This window comes from Anabrus simplex, chromosome 2 (assembly GCF_040414725.1).
Source record: "Anabrus simplex isolate iqAnaSimp1 chromosome 2, ASM4041472v1, whole genome shotgun sequence".
Classification (NCBI taxonomy): domain Eukaryota; kingdom Metazoa; phylum Arthropoda; class Insecta; order Orthoptera; family Tettigoniidae; genus Anabrus; species Anabrus simplex.
This window is the reverse complement of record NC_090266.1, coordinates 618,194,810-618,208,835: the sequence shown is the minus strand read 5'-3', so window position 1 is coordinate 618,208,835 and position 14,026 is coordinate 618,194,810. Positions and strand designations below refer to the sequence as shown.

The window sequence follows — 14,026 nt, the reverse complement described above, 5'->3', positions numbered from 1 at the left end:
CATGTGACATGCTTGGTTCATGCCCTTCACAGGGTTTGTGAATCCATAAGGAATGAATACGACATCGCAAATCAATTCATCTCTGCCCTGAAGACGATTCTGCTGAAAGCTCCGAGTAGTGTTGTTGCCTACAGAGAAACCACTGGCCAGCCCCTTCCAAATTTCCCAGTCATTACTTTCTGCGGATTGTGGATTGAGTACGCCGTTATGTTGTGTGAGAATTTTGACAAAATTAGAGAGTTTGTGCTTTCTTTGGATCCAGCTGACGCAGGTGCAATTTCCAAGGCACAGCAACTTCTGTTACCGGAGAAAATACATAATCTGCAGACAGAACTACATTGTGTCCATAGTTACAAGTACTTGACTGCAGTTATTAAACGATTAGAAGAACAAGGTCTGGAAAAGGAAAAACAATGGGATATTTTTACTTCTGTGAGGGAGCAGTTAGATGGCTTTGCCAAAGACAAACTTAAGTCTAGTCTTCAGAAGAATCCAGACTGAGGAATTCACCACATGTGTAGAGTTGCCATTCCGAGTGAATACAAGGTTTGCCCCACTGGTTTCTGTGGATATCAAAAGAAGTTTTAGCATCTACAAAGCCATTGTATCTCCTAATAGAAACACTTACTTTTAAAAATGTAGAGATGCTTAATATCTTGAAGTACAACAGCTTCATGTGTTTTCCTTCTTTTGATGAGTGATAATTTGATGTACTTGTTTGTAATTCAATAAACTAGAATAGAGGAAATATAAATCGTTGAATTGGTTGAATAAACCAGCACCTTTTTGTCCCATGTTTTACCTTATTTGAGCACCTTTTCTCTTCCTTTTTATTTTTTGGTCTTCTGAAATTTGCACCTAAATATCCTAACCCTGGATATTACTAAACTTGGTGTCCAACTCGTTGGCTGAATGGTCAGCGTACTGGCCTTATGTTCAGAGGGTCCCGGGTTCGATTCCCGGCCGGGTTGGGGATTTTAACCTTCATTGGTTAATTCCAATGGCTCGGGGGCTGGGTATTTGTGCTGTCTCCAACATCCCTGCTACTCACACACCACACACAACACTATCCTCCATCACAATAACACGCAGTTACCTACACATGGCAGATGCCGCCCACCCTCATCGGAGGGTCTGCCTTACAAGGGCTGCACTCGGCTAGAAATAGCCACATGAAATTATTATACTAAACTTGATAGAATGTAATCTGTAAACAAGACTGAACGAAAGTTTTAAAAAAAGAAAAGAAGGAAATTCCTTCATCTCTAGCTCTGGTACATTGATTGTTGCAAAGACATTTTCAGCAGTCAAAGAGTCTTGTTTGAAGCAGTGCTGGAAAAGTGTGACAAAAGAATAGTAGTGTACTTTGTACTGGACAGTTTATGGAACTTCCAACAAAGAAGTTACAGATTCTTGTCTCACAAATTGCATGAAAAATGAACCTCTTAAGACAGCTGCAATAGACCGTAAAAAAACCCAAAAAACAGACAGAATACTTGGTGCTATAGAGAAAAAGAAATGTGTTTCTGAGAAAAATGTACTGTATGTCAAAAATTAACATAAAGTTTATTTTAAGTCAGCATGAAGAGGATTTGAATCATTCAAAGCAAGATCCATCAAAATGATAGTTTTGAAGAAACGAGGGGAAACGCATGAACAGGCCAAGAAAACTACACTTTGATATGGCACCTTATTATATTGCACCTGCAATCATTACCTCACAAAAAAAATACCTCTATTATCCAGGTAAATCATAACTTGTGTATTTTGATTATCCTGATCTGAATATAAAGAAGTTTTTTGACCTTACTGGAAGGAGAAGACTAGGAAATCACTTTCAATGAAATATAAGACTGGATCGGGAACTGGGTGTTCATGTTTGTCCCAACACCCTCCTCTTCACATTCAGACAACACACCACACTGCCAGTCACCACAGAAACACGCAATAGTGATTACATCCCTCTACATAGGGTTAGCATGAGGGAGGGCATCCGTCCGTAAAACAGGGACAAATCCACATGTGTTAAACAGTTCGCACCTGCGACCCCATAAGTGTGGGAAAAGCGGTAGAAGAAGCAGTGCCAATATATCTAACATACACATCATACGGTGCTTTCAGTCTTGAAAGACAACATTTTAAGGAAGAAGGGAGTGGGATTTAGACAAAGTACTATTAGATTTCATACATTACTACTATATATTTGCTTTACATCACACTGACACAGATAGGTCTTATGGCAACGATGGGATAGGAAAGGGCTAGGAGTGGGAAGGAAGCGACCGTTGCCTTGATTAAGATACAGCCCCAGCATTAGCCTGGTGTGAAAATGGGAAACCACAGAAACCATCTTCAGGGCTGCCAACAATGGGTTCGAACCCACTATCTCCGGAATGCAAGCTGACAGCTACGTGATCCAATCCACGCAGCCACTCGCTCAGTGTATATAAAACTATATCATTTAATTAGTTGCCAATGTTGCCAACAGTGCATGTATTGATCATTCATTCAACTGGATATTCTGTTGCCTTCTGTTGTGGTAAACGTGAACTATCTCATGCTGTCTCGTTCGTTCAATTTTTGACATTAAATCGTTCAAATAAGAAGGGAGTCGTGAGTAGTCTGGAAAATGTAAAATACACTATTTTGGGCTTTAATGAATAAATAATTCATGCCAAAGTATACACCATAGTAACTTGCATTACATTTTTAAACTATTATTTATTAATGTGCAATTAGTGCCAATATCTCAAACACATGTCTCGCACGGTGCATTTGGTCTTAAAAGACATCATTTTAATTAAGAGAGAAGAGAATGGAACTTAGGCAAAGTAATATTAGAGGTCATCCATTAATACTGTATATTGTGACCTTTCACGCATCTCTAATTTCTGGGTTCTAGTTGAAAATGTTATTCCTCGGCTGGTGTCACGCGGAGATGCAAAAGATTCCACTCAAGGGACGTGAAGGTTCACCGAGCCTGGTCACAGTGTCGCACTGTTTATTTCCTTAAGATCTGACTGACGTATGGAGGATGTATGTGAATTAACGACTTAACCTAATCCATTTTGATATTAACTTATTCTATCAATGAGAAATTCGAGAATATTTCTTTCGTGGAAGGATGTTCCATTTAATAGCTATTATATTCGGAAATAACAATTACAATACTAATTTAAGAAGCAACACAAATGGACGTTAATAGTGATTAAAAATTAAATTAATCAAAAGAAACAATCCTGATCCCTAACTTTTGTTGGTTATGCTCTTTACATCATCAAATTCTTATCACAATTAAAATATGTTGGTTGCAATGATAACAATAATAATCTTTAAAATCCAACAAAATCAAAAGAAACAAACATTCGCATTGCTGAAGGCTTAATTTTAAAATCTAAGTCAATAATTTATTTCATCTGTCTTCTGGTTAATAGATAAAATTGTGAATCTTATTCTCTTGGCACTCATATTCATTGACCTCAAAATATATGTCTCAGTTATCCCGTTATTACTTTAAAATCATCATTTAATTCATCGTAAATCTCGTTAAACAACTTGAACGTACCAATAACCTGTTCGTATTGCTATCATTCATGTCAATAAATGATCACAGAAACATAGGACAACGTTATGATCCTTCCAAACATTAAGATTGTACAATAAAATGAAATCCCTCTGAACTCCATCAGCAGCTGCACCTATAAAACAAACCCCTGAAAATACAATCATCACCAACAATAATGATTCAAGGTCTACGATGACTCTGCAGCCCCTGGTATCCTTCGTGAAAGAAACCTGAAAAATCTACTTTCAACTCTAAGTGCCAAATTTATAATCTATAGAAGAATATTAGCTAGCAGGGAAGTCAATCTACACACTACACACAAGTAAATGTTACACATTTCACCTGTGACATGGCTCACATCCGCACAGTGTCATTAAATATCAAAGATTGCATCTCATCCTCTGATATTTGTGCGCAATTACCTATATTTTATATTAAATTATGTATTTTTGACGACCATTATACTTGCATCTTCACTACATCTCGAAAACATTATTGCAAACATCACACTCGTGCCTAAGTAGTCATTACTCATTACTTCCATCAAATTTATATGCATGACGAAACCAATCTTATTTCAACAAATATCACCGGGACTTGTAAAGTTGCATTATTCCATTAAATGCGTAACCCCAACGAATCATTCTTCAACGAACCACAACATTAAACATTCATATTACTTGACGATCCTATAACGAAACCTCTATCACCTTACACACGTCATGCTCAACGAATTCTCATTTCATTTTAAACATACTCAGGCACATTATTTTACGAAGACTATTCATCCTGATACAACTATTAACTCAATATCAACACGATAATATTACCATCACACTCGCGAAGACTATGCCTAATATAAAAATATAATTGCAGATGACTCTAACTCATGTACAAATAATTACTTCACAAATCCTTTCAAATAACATATATCTGAACCATAAATTAAACTGAAGTTCATTTACAATGACACTATCTCAACACATGCGTCATCCATGCCTGAATTTCACATGCATAATATCTGTTATTGGCCGCTTAGATTCCCATAATATAGCATACGGCAGATCATAATTTCCAGGATTATTCACAATAAACTCGCAACATTCCTACCCATTATGAGGCAATGATCAACGACTATATGGTTGCATTCAAGTTGTACGTTTAGGCATGTCACATTTCTGACACTATGAAATTATACTACTCTACCTTAAGCAACTACAAAGCAGGATAGATAAGACATTTATTTTGAGTACTTTTTGGGCCGTTGACTTCAGGAAGAAGACAACTCTCATTTTCCGGTCTTGGTTTTATCCATTGGTATCCATCTCAACACACTTCAAATCCGTCAAGACCACATTTTAAGTTAGTTCATCTTGCTGGGATTTATGAACATATTATAAATTTCTTCATTGATACTCGACATCATCATACCTGAAACTTGTAACATGTTATTAGTATACTGCCACATACATAAGTACCATTTACAATATTATTAGCTAACACTCGCAGATATATATCTTTTCTCTTTACAATATATTATTTGTATTACTAATAACAATCTATCGTAAGTTATGATCTTCATTTCCGTGTTTATGTTTAACAAATAATCTAGAGTTTGAGGGATGTTCCGCCATTCGACACATTGCAAATCCGTCATGCAATGTGTCGAATGGTGAAACATCCCTCAAACTCTATATTAAAAACAATCTCGCGATTAAATTCAGCTTTCTTTATGTGACTCTTTCTTAATCGTGTGCGGCACTTCTAGAGCTTACAGAATCCCTTTCTCAACAAACTATATTGTTCTCTTAAAACAAAACCCAATGCTAGACTACAATAATAAAAGTCGGTTTGCATTTGAAGACTCTTCCAAGTTCCGTAGCCTGCCATATGTTTTTGACGTTAAATACTTAACCTCTTCGATGCAGAGTGCTCCTGGAATTCATTTAACAGTTTGAAATGCCAGTCGACTATTTCATCACGAAATTCGATTCTTGAATTATATCGAACTAGATAGATAAGGTATGGCCACCATATGGAAATTGAACTTGCACCATTTGATCCAACTCATTCCATGGCCTCCGATACACATTTCTGCTGTTGATGTTTCTCTCCATTTATTTACATTAATTCATCTTCCGCCTGAAGAAACTGCAATGTTTATTCAATACTGTATTTCGTGCTACGACATCCCATTATCGATCTCAATTTAATAAGACACCACGGGGTTCTGAGCTTATTATTTTAACGGTACCTTCAATCCGTTGTCTGTTATTTGTATGGTTAAGCGAGTTATTTGAATTACTGACGTACTTGGATGTGTAATAACTGGACGTACGATTTCATTAACTTTACATTAACATAAACTTCCAATGTTTCCTTTAACTCTAATCCAACATTCATTGGAAGGTTATAATATTTGTGCTACATTTCTTCATTACTGTATATAAAGCTTTATCATTTGATTAATTGCCAATGTTCCCAGCAGTGCATATATTAGTTGCTCATGTGTTTTATTCCAAGAGCAGTGTGCCTAACTGGACATTGTGTTGCCATCTGATGTGGGAAACATAAAACTATTTGCACTGTCTCCTTCATTTCTGGAAGTCATAAAAGAGCAACCGGAATTAATGAAGAGCGACCGGAAGTCATGAAGAGCCGTCTGTCCAAAACCGGGTGAATGAATGATCAAAATAACCTGGAGGCGGAGAGCAACCTGATTTACTCGGCTCGCTCCAACCTCCCCACTCCCAAGAGTCGCCTCTCTTGAATGACTCTCAGTTAGGACCGCAAAAGAGCTAGTTTGACCCATCACTATGTAGGTGCCCACCACCTCCCTCTGATCATTATCGACGTGGTATGCACACTCACCTACTTTGCTTTCAGTTACATATGGGCCCTTATAGAGCCTGAAAAATTTGTGGATCTCACTCTGATCTGCGGAAGATAGATGAGGAACTCTCAACAAGAACTCCCCTCCTACCTTAAAAATATCCCCTTCCCTCCACTGCTGCTGTTGCTTTTTCCCCTTTATCTCACCCGCCTTACATACATTGGTGTTCGACAGCTGGGTAACTACCTTCGAAGTTATCCCCTCTGCAGAGGACAGACCTACCATGGTTGCCAACTTCACACAAAAACTTCCCATTCTTTCACACACAAATTATACATACTGTCATTTGGGACTATAAAAGTTTCACATTCAGAAACATCTCTCCTCTGAAAACATACGTGAATCCTACATCGTAGATTAATACTATTCCACACATCATTCAAATCATTCATACTACCTTCAGCATTATCGGATATTCCACTAAACATACATTTGATTCCATTCACAGTTATCCCATACGCATTGCCAATCTCGCTTTCCTTACACTTTCCCCACACCCAAATAATCTCCAACTTCCTTACTCCTGATAAAATCATCAAAGCCTGAATCCCCATAATATTTACCACCCCTCCTACAAATCCCATTATACACAAAACATGACCTATAATTCCCTTCACACAGACTTTCACACACAATAGTGACAGTTTTAGTCCACTCATCCTTATCCAACATACCAGGTTCAATCACTTTAATCTCCTTCACGCAACATTTCTGACACATTCGCTCACTCACACTTGTCCTCTTACTGAATTTAATATCATAATTTATCTCAAGATCCCCATCCTTACTACTAACTACATTCTATCACAATTACTCCATCTTCCATACATTCCATCTCAGCTCCCACTTGCACATTATTCGTGTCATTAACACTGTTGCTCTTGACCCTCGTAACAGAAGTTTCATTAATCTCAAAATCCTCGGTACTCTGACACATTATTGACATAACATTTACCTCCTTACTTACACTAATATCCACAGCATTATATATCTTCTTCAAAAACTCCTCCTCCACCAACCTTCCCCACATTCACGAAAAACTTCCTTCTCAACTACCTCAAGATTATAAATTGCTAGTGTTATCGCCATCAGGACTAGCACATAGTAATATAAAGTAGTGAATATCATGTGAGAGATACTTGTTTTACATCGCACCGACACACACAGGTCTTATGGCAACGATGGGACAGGAATGGGCTAGGAATGGGAAGGAAGCGGCTGTGGCCTTAATTAAGGTACAGCCCCACCATTTGCCTGGAGTGAAAATAGGAAACTATTTAAAACCATCTTCAGGGCTGTCGGGGTTACAGTGTTGAAGATATACTAGAGGACTCATGCTGCTCCGCAGCATTCGTTATGAATAAGTGAAATAACATGTCTTGATATGAAATTGCTCCATGTGTTGCCCAGGTACTTTCTTGAAGGTTTATTTTTAGGATTTATATTACCTGTTAATTTTGTGTCAAGAGAATTTGTTATTGTGACATTGATTGATATTTTACAAACTATTTTGTTACAATTTATTAAAATTCGTATCCACCTTATTCAATACCAAAAATGTTGTTAAGATGAAGTTACAACATGTATATTTATTTTATCAGGACTAGTTTCGACATTTTATATTGCGTCATCATCAGCTGATATACACTGGAAATATTGGCAAACATATATAAGTTTATCTACGTCACACGCATTATAAAAACTATGATAAAGATTTAAAAACCATATTATAATTATACTATTTCCGAGTCCATATTGTCCAAGACTTGCAATTATTAAACTTTGGATTGCTAAAATCTGATGCAATTTGGTTTAAATAATCATTAAAATTAAACAAAACTAATAATAAAATCACGATCTTCTTAAAAACATTCACTTTGACGTTTTTTAAAAAATATTTTTGTAGAACCATATTAAAACCATTCAATAAAGTCCTCTGGCTATTGCCATGTAGTGAACATAATGTCGCAGAATAAGGTTAAACAATCTTCTTAAATGACATTGACACTGTTTGACCCTTCAAAATCTTTTAAAACCATATTAAAATTATTCTATGAAATCTTCAAAATGTTGAAATGTGGCGATCGTGAAAAGAGGCGGACTCAGAAGCTTTGCAGGGACAGCGATCTCACGAAGTCCACATTGAACTGAGAATGAAATGATTGTTAACTTCATAAAGCCCCGGCTTCTGAGTCCGCCTCTTTTCACGATCGCCACATTTCAACATTTTGAAGATTTCATAGAATAATTTTAATATGGTTTTAAAAGATTTTGAAGGGTCAAACAGTGTCAATGTCATTTAAGAAGATTGTTTAACCTTATTCTGCGACATTATGTTCACTACATGGCAATAGCTTGAGGACTTTATTGAATGGTTTTAATATGGTTCTACAAAAACATTTTTAAAAAACATCAAACAAAGTGAATGTTTTTAAGAAGATCGTGATTTTATTATTAGTTTTGTTTAATTTTAATGATTATTTAAACCAAATTGCATCAGATTTTAGCAATCCAAAGTTTAATAATTGCAAGTCTTGGACAATATGGACTCGGAAATAGTATAATTATAATATGGTTTTTAAATCTTTATCATAGTTTTTATAATGTGTGTGATGTAGATAAACTTACATATGTTTGCCAATGTTTCCGGTGTATATCAGCTGATGATGACGCAATATAAAGCGTCGAAACTAGTCCTGATAAAATAAATATACATGTTGTAACTTCATCTTAACAACATTTTTGGTATTGAATAAGGTGGATACGAATTTTAATAAATTGTAATCTTGGTTCAATACGGACGAATAATGAAATTTATATACTTAACTAAATTAAACTATTTTGTTGTTTTAGAGTTATTGTTGCGAGTTTAATTAAAAGTTTCAGATTATTTGGTTTTGCGTGGAAGTTTGTCCTTGTTGAAGCCCATATTGTCTGGGAAGTAGCCAGTCCTATCAAACAATTGATAAAAATAGGTGTTGATTGTATTTGTTTACACGTCACGCTATAAATATGAATGATGTGCATGATTTCAACTGCCATTGGGACTGTTACCAATTAGCCTAGCAAACCCAAGGACTGTGGATTCAACACTAATCTCGGTCATTTTGGCATTTTCTTTTTCAACCCTTGTGATTTTCATGCTGATGGAGGCTGAACTTGGGCTTAAACGGCATCCAGAGTATCACAATTCATCTCAGCAATCCCGAAAAGAAGGGATCCTACACTAATATTTTTCGATGATTTTTTTACACATTTTTTCCGGCCCAACCCTCAACTGTAGGGGTGCTAAGGGTTTCTTACCCCAACAGTATTTTTCTCCAGATAGTTAAGTCATATTTCCTAGTTTGGTTGAGAGCTATGCTGGAAAAAAACACACACAGTATCAATCAATCTTGGTCATTTTGGACATTGCTAATGGAGACTTAAACAGCATCCGGAGTGTCACTGTTCATCTCAGCTATCCCAAAAAGTATGGATTTGACACTAATATTGGTTATTTTCAATGATTTATTTTCATGTCACTCCTTCCCAACCCCCAACTGTAGGCTTGATGTGGGTGTCGTACCCTCCACAGTATTTTTCTCCAGATAGTACAAGGCAATTTCAAATGATGGATCCGATTTCATAAATTTATTCTATGAAATCTAAAGAACATATCATACTCTGAGATACGCGCAAAGAAAGGCAGACTCTCAAAGTTTAGTTAAGTTTAGATTTCATCCCACGTGGTTTCATTTTCAGCCGCTACGAGTGCGCAGGAAGCGAGTAAGAAAGGCAGACTCTCAAAGTTTAGTTAAGTTTAGATTTCATCCCACGTGGTTTCATTTTCAGCCGCTACGAGTGCGCAGGAAGCGAGTAAAGAAAATGGCTGCGGCTGGAGAGCAGAAGTCTTTCTGTGTGCTTGATTACTATGTAAACAAGTCTGTGATTAGTGTTCAACGGCATTTCCGTACCAGGTATGGAAGAGACCCACCTACTGGAAAAGCCATTCGTGCATGGTATGCAAAAGTAAGAGACACGGGCTGCATCTGTAAGCGAAAGTTGACTGGCCGCCCTTCAACCGGGGAAGAGACAGTGAAACGTGTTCGCGCCAGTTTCGTGCGGAGTCCGCAGAAGTCCACCTACCAGGCAGCGAGGCAACTTGAACTTCCACAGGCAACTGTTGGGCGCATTCTGCAGAAACATTTACTAATGAAACCCTACCGCTTGCAACGGGTGCAGGCCTTGAAAGACATTGATTATGCTGCTCGTGCGTCCTTCTGTGCTGATTTTCTCGCATTAATGGAAGAGGATGGGTTCTCCGAAAGAGTAATTTTCAGTGATGAAGTGACTTTTCACCTGTCTGGGACTGTGAATAGACACAGCGTAAGGATCTTCCACTAACATTGGACGACCTTCATGCCTGCATCACAGCAGCCATCGCAGAGATTGACCGTGACACACTACACAGGGTTTGGCAGGAGATAGACTGTCGGCTTGATGTATGTCATGAACCCAGAGTATAAATAGAATGATCTTCAGGTGATATAATCTCTAATTTCTTGACTTTAAAGATCGCTTTAGAGAACTTCTATTAACAATGAAAATAAATAGAGTTGTGATGCAAGGTTTGCAATTATTTCATTTAAAGCAGAGCTTCTTTTCAAATATCACAGAAAGAACTCTGTGATTCCTAGTAATGAACAGTAAAAAATAGTCTATTTTGGAAACGTAATAATTGATGGTAATTGTAGATTGCAAGTAAGAATACACTACATTTTTTTCTTTTAAGCCCTGTAGGGTATTTCTGTGTCTTTAAAATCATCATATGGAACACTGTATGAAGTCATAGTTTTGAAATCTATCCTCTGTAGCACTTTGGTTTCTAAAACATGGATATTCACTCTTCATCTGAGGTTCATATGTACAGACACTTATCATGAAAGTAAATCCTTTGATGATTCTAGTTCCCAATATTATTATTGTTGTTGTTGCATATACAAGGTACCACTGCTATATTCTGCTGTTTTAATGTTTTGGAATTAATGTGTTTTTTAACCTTTGTATTTCTCTTCTCTATTTCATTGTTTCTTTTTTTTAGATGACTCCTTTGAGAGAGTGACATATTTTATCCGGTTGCTGGTTATGAAGTATCTCTGAAACATTTGTGGCAAGTATAGTTTTTGTATTTTCTTGTAATAGTCATTGAGGAATTTGCTGGAAGGAGGGGACACTTACAAAAACATGGCATTCCAAGATTTATAACGGAAGATTTCAGTTAGTCGGTACTATTAAAATGGCTTATCGAACCATAGCATGAAGGAACTATGTCTTTCTGTATGTACTGGACATTGCTCAAAATGTTCTTTAAGCAAATTCAACCATGCAGAAAACTGAAAACAAGCGTGACACTTCAGATGAACTGGCATATTTATTGAGCACTGGAACTGATTTTACAAGTAGGCTAACGTATTTTCATGCATCTAAAATGGTCATTAACAGATAAGAAATGTGAATTGATGTACACTCATGTTCATAAAAATCAGAACACCTTGAAAGACTAGAGATAGGAAGTTCATATTCATAGGGCATTTGCATTAGTATGTTCTGAAGAAATGATATCATTTGAACCATATCGGCCCTCAGGTTCAAGGTCCACATCGACATCTTGGCGCATCACCATCGACTGGTTAAAATGTGCCTGTGGTTCTCGTCACTATAAACCGTAGGTAATGGATCCATGTAACTTGAGTGGACGTGCAGGATGCCTTGCAGACGTATGTGAGAACTGTACCATCAGATGAGTGAGTTTGAAAGAGGGCGCATTATTGGCATGAGAGAACGTGATGCACCCATCCGGGAAATTGCTGCTCGTGTGGGACGAAGTGTCGGCAGTGCAACGGGTGTGTTAAGAATGGTTAACAAGAGGCCGTAGAACACGACGAGATGGGTCTGGTAGCACCACCCAGAACCCTCCCCCGAGAAGATCGACACCTCAACCAAATTGCATTGCAGGACAGATTTGCGTCATCCTTGGCTCTGGTGCAACAGTGGAACAGTGTAACACATCATACACTATCAGGAGTGACAGTCCGTCAGCGTTTATTATGGTCTGGGTTACTGGCGCGTCGTCCATTTCTCTGCTTACCTTTCACTAATGTGCATAAACATGCTAGACTGCAATGATGTATGGAACAACGTCACTTGGGACAGGAATGGCAACAGATAGTGTTTCCAGACGAATCCAGGTTCTGTTTGTTTTAACACATTGCAGACCGGGTGCCCTTCACCCCATGCACAGCCCTGTTCCCGGCCATTTTCTAACTACCTCCGAGCTGGAGTGCATGCATTCAAATAAACTGTCAGAACTTCACTAGCTTTTGAAGGACTACTGTGTATTTTTCTGGTGGCTTTCCTGAATTGTTGTTGAAATGTAGGTAGGCAAGTATTTGTTGAAATCTATTTCGGCTCATAGTTTTTGGAAATATGGGGTTTTCTATTAGGGGATCGGTTGGCCAGTAATCTTTAGGACCGGGCGAGTTGGCCGTGCGCGTAGAGGCGCGCGGCTGTGAGCTTGCATCCGGGAGATAGTAGGTTCGAATCCCACTATCGGCAGCCCTGAAGGTGGTTTTCCGTGGTTTCCCATTTTCACACCAGGCAAATGCTGGGGCTGTACCTTAATTAAGGCCATGGCCGCTTCCTTCCAACTCCTAGGCCTTTCCTATCCCATCATCGCCATAAGACCTATCTGTGTCGGTGCGATGTAAAGCCCGTAGCAAAAAATAATCTTTAGGATATGATTTCTTCACCTGCCCTATCAATATACACAGGGCAATAATTTTTAAATTTTCCTGCTAGTTACATTAGTTCACTTTGGTGTATTAGGGGATACATTATGAGAATGTGAATTCTGCTCATAGTATAAGTTTGTCTGCTCAGCTACATACTGAAAAACTCCTCACCAAACATAAGTCCTGCTACTTGTCCTATGTTTCCTGATTCATTAGACCATACCAGGAGCACCTTCAAAATCCTCTAGCCTAGGTTCACTGTTGTCCATAACTCAGTTGTCTGAAAACACTACATTATTTACAATATTTAGAATATTTACACCCGTAACAGAATCGTTCTGTGCTACGCAAGTTCCACACCTTCAAGATAAGACTATATCCTCGTCTTCACTTGAAACATTTCCGTTAGAAGACATTTCATCATCGAACTCTAAATATTCAACATCACTTGGATATTCGGAGCTTGTATCAGCACATAATCCGTGAATAATTTCATCCTTGTCTAAACACTTGTGATCCCTTGGTGCTGCCATTTTGCATGGCGCTTCGAACTTTGTAATCATGTTGGCAGGAAATGCAAAGAAAATCTATGATATGAAGAATAATTGAAAAGAAATGCGACTATCGATTGTGTAGAACAATACATAACAGAGTTCTATCACCCTTGACCTCCAAATAGTTCCGGTATAACTCAAAAGATAGCACTAAACTTCAGTCTGCTGCTAACATGAGATAACTCGGGACCGGTCCGCAACGCTCGGCCAGGCAAATACGAGTTTTCTTGGTACCGGTCCG

The 14,026-nt window shown here is 37.9% G+C and overlaps 1 protein-coding gene across 2 annotated transcripts in view; it reads left to right on the top strand.

The window, feature by feature from the left end:
- Positions 1-14,026, top strand: part of LOC137498544 (E3 ubiquitin-protein ligase SIAH1A-like) — a 264,443-nt gene that overhangs the window by 41,888 nt on the left and 208,529 nt on the right. For both annotated transcript variants that reach the window (XM_068226225.1, XM_068226224.1), the window contains exon 3: positions 11,542-11,610. The gene's annotated coding sequence lies outside the window, so the exon portion shown is untranslated. The remainder of the gene's footprint in view (positions 1-11,541; positions 11,611-14,026) is intronic.